Source organism: Octodon degus, unplaced genomic scaffold, assembly GCF_000260255.1.
Source record: "Octodon degus isolate 3935 unplaced genomic scaffold, OctDeg1.0 scaffold00091, whole genome shotgun sequence".
NCBI lineage: Eukaryota > Metazoa > Chordata > Mammalia > Rodentia > Octodontidae > Octodon > Octodon degus.
Genome location: NW_004524667.1, coordinates 9502484 through 9506360, shown reverse-complemented (window position 1 = coordinate 9506360; position 3877 = coordinate 9502484). Strand labels below are relative to the sequence as shown.

At 45.0% G+C, this 3877-nt stretch overlaps 1 pseudogene; it reads left to right on the top strand.

The window, feature by feature from the left end:
* Nucleotides 1-1693: 1693 nt before the first annotated feature.
* LOC101592705 lies at nucleotides 1694-3166 on the top strand (annotated as a pseudogene).
* Nucleotides 3167-3877: the final 711 nt, after the last annotated feature.

Sequence of the window (3877 nt, the reverse complement as noted above, 5' to 3'; positions counted from 1 at the left end):
TAAATAAATAAATAAATAAATAAATAAATAAAAAAGAAACTGGTTCCTCACCACAGATTGCTTGAGTGTTATTCTAAAATGACTTATACAGAGCAATTAAGCCATTTCAAAAATTAATCTGTGCTATGGTATCTGAAAGACTTTTAGAGAGATTGCTATACTTTATGATTACAAGAAGTTATGTTGCAGGTCTCTCTGAGATCACCACAGAGTTTAAGACTTTGTGGATGGTAATAGGTAGAGAAAGGTATAGACTTTTGTCTATGGGGAGGGCAAGGATATGGATGAGCTGGACAAGGACTGAAAACTATGGGTCAGCTAGCTGTGGAAGGCTTTCCTAAGACTAGTCAGAAATACAGGAGGGCACACACAGCTTGGTTTGGATGACTTTGTGCGTGTGGTGGTTCTGGGGATTGAAGCCAGGCTTGCACACACTCCAAGGCCTGTGCATGTGAGGTAAGCGCTCTGTCGTCACACTACATCCTAGACCTTAAAGTTTGGATTTTAAATGATCCTGTGAAGTACCTTGTGGTAAAGACTTACTTTCCTTCAGGGCACTATTGAGAAGTGGTAATCCTATAAGAGGTAAGGTTTAGTGGAGTGTCTTTAGGTCTTTGGGAGACCTAAAGGAGTTCATGGAACTCAGCTTCTTTCCTTTTCCCTTCCACCATGAGGTAAATGGAGCTGCTCTGCCGAGCCCTCCTTCCGTGTTGTGCGGCTTCATGCGAGGCCTTAAAGCTACAAGGCCGACTGGTGGTAGACTGAAATCTCTACAACTATAAGCCAAAATAATTTTTTGTCTCTATAATCTGATTATCTTGGTATTTGTTGCAGCAATGGAAAGCTGACTGACATATATTTGTAGAAATAAGATAGGTGATCACATGCCAAGGAGAAGAGGCATCAGGAGAATTGTGGGTTTGGTTCAGGACCACTGTGCCAAGAAACAACTATTACAAGGCCTGGGTTATATCTATAAAAGTACCTATGAGGTCAGGACCCAGTTCCCAGCCCAGCACCATCCAGGGCTTTTAGGTGGAGGTCTGTGGGAACAGTGGATTGTCAGTGTGGGGAAAGAAAAGACAATTCTTTTCAGGCAGAGATACACTTTACCTAGAGAACTGCAATGAAATCTCAGTTGACTTCTGTTGCCAAAGCAGAGCTCATCTTTTAATCTACTGATCCACCTACCCCCTGATTAGCTACCTACCCATTTACTGGTCTGTCATCCATGTATCAGTTCGTTCTTTCATCCACCTATCTACCCATCAATCCATCATTCACCAATTTACCCATTCATTCATCCAGTTTTAGTCCACAAAACACAACAATAAGATACTTAATGTTTTTATAAGCAGCAGGTGAAGAAGAGATAGTATTGTTTACCTTAACTTTTTTTTACTACTAATTTCTATTGATTAACTGAAAGGAACAGTAAATGCTTAATTTTTTTTTTTTTCCAGAATCGGGGATTGAACGCAGGCCCTTGCACAATGCTTAATTTTTTAAATCAATTTTTCATGTATATATCTAGTGTTCCGAACAATTACTTTGAAAATAACAATATGCGCCTCTCGGAACCTGCAGCCAAGATGGAAGGTTGAGTTGAGCCCCTTTGAGGCCAGGCCCCGCTCAGGCAAGGAGTATGAGGAGGTGGCCTGGCCGGAGCCCTTCTCAGCGCCTGAGAGCTGCCATGGCTCCCGAAGGTGCCTGGGATTCTCCTCCGCTCTGGGGCTCCTCTTTTAACCGCTCCCCTATAGCTCAGCTTCTTCGGAAAGGAACGGTGGAAGCCGAGGGCTCAGCCAGGGGAGCGGCGGCGCAGAGGGGGCCGGAGTCGCAGGTCACCATTTCCAGGCCTGGGGACACTGGAGAGTCGGTCTCTCCCCTTCTTCTGCCCAAGAGGGAGGCGCCTCCAGGGACCCGGGAGGCTCTACGCTTGCCCTCCTCGACACTGCACCCCACCCCGGCCCGGGCTGTGGAGGCCGCTGCTCCAAGGCTTGTTCCTGGGCTCTCCATTCCGCTGCCGCCGCTGGCTGCACGGAGAAGCGGACCCAGTCGCTGAAATCATTGAGCAGCCTCCGCAGCAACCATTGCCAGGCTGCGGTCCAGAATCAAGGCGCGCAGAGCGAGGGACATGGGCGACCAAGTCCAGAGCCATCTCCATCCTGCGGAAGCTGCCCGGCTACCAGCAGCTTCTGCCACTTCTCTCATCCTTTTTCTTCAGCTACAGGCTCCCAGGCATGACAGCCATCATCAAAGAAGTTACCAGCTGAAACAGAAGGAGATGTCAAGAGGATGGATTCGACTTAGACTTGACCTGCATTTATCCAAGCATTACTGCTATGGGAATTCCTGCAGAAAGATACGGGACTGTATACAGGAACAATACCGACGACGTGAAGCTTTTGGATTCAAACCATAAAAACCATTACAAGACATACAACCTATGTCCTGAAAGACATATGATGCCACCAAAGTTACTGCAGAATTGCACAGTATCCTTCTGAGGACCATAACCCACCATTGCTGGAACTTATCAAACCTTTTTGTGAAGATCTTGACCAATAGCTAAGAGAAGATGACAATCATGTTGCAGCAATTTACTGTAAAGCTGGTCACTGTAAAGCTGGAAAGGGACGGACTGGTGTTATGATTTGTGCATATTTATTACATCAGGGCAAATTTGTGTGTGTGAGTGTGTGGAACTGGGGATTGAACTCAGGCCCTTGCGCTTGTCAGGGAAGCACTTATTCTACTGAGCCATCTCCCCGGTCCTATCAGGGCAAATTTTTAAATGCATAAGAGACCCTAGATCTCTGTGGAGAAGTGGACCAGAGACAAAAAGGGAGTAGCTATTCCCAGTCATAGGCGCTATGTGTATTATTATAGGTACCTGTTCAAGAATCATCTGGATTATAGACCAATGGCACTGTTGTTTCACAAGATGATGTTTGAAAGTATTCCAATGTTCAGAGGCGGGACTTGCAATCCTCAATTTGTGTTCTGCCAGCTAAAGGTAAAGATATATTCCCCCAGTTGAGGGCCCACAAGACAGGAAGACAAGTTCATGTACTTTGAGTTAGCTCAGCCCTTGCCTGGGTGTGGTGACATCAAAGGAGAGTTCGTCCATGAACAGAACAAGACACTAAAGAAGGACATAGCTTAACGTTTTGATTTTTAAGTATTGGTCATATGAAACTGTTAACAGAAGCTATTAATCATTGTCTTAGTTACTTCCTCATTGCTGAGACAAAATACCTGATACCCAGAGTTGGAAGAGGCTTATTTTTATTTTTGTGGTACCAGGGATCAAACTCAGGATCTGGCACTTGCCAGGCAAGCACTTATTCCACTGAGCTATCTGCCCAGCCCTAGAAAAGGTTTTTCTCAACTCACAGTTTGTAAAGATTTCAGTCTCTATTTGGCTGGATACAAGACAAAGTGATATGGCAGAAGGGTATTGCAGAGGGGAAACAGTCCAGGCAGGCAGCAGCAAGCAGTGGGCCTGCCATTGCCTTTTATCCCAACCAAACCACAAACCTGCACCCAGGTGACTCATCCCATTATCTATACTCAGAAGTATGCTTATTGCAATCAGTGGACTAATTTAGTACCATATACCCTAATCCTAGTATCACACAATGCAGATCTGGCCAGCTCTGAAAAACCTCACCTATGAGCACTTGAGACTTTGGAGGGGACATCTGGATATAAGCCATAACTCTTCTCTCTCTCTCTCTCTCTCTCTCTCTCTCTCTCTCTCTCTCTCTCCTCTCTCTCATTATATATGTCTATCTTAAAACAGTACTACAAAGATGAGGATCTTTTTTTTTTTTAATTTTATTTATTTATTTGTGTGTGTGTGTGTGTGTGTGTG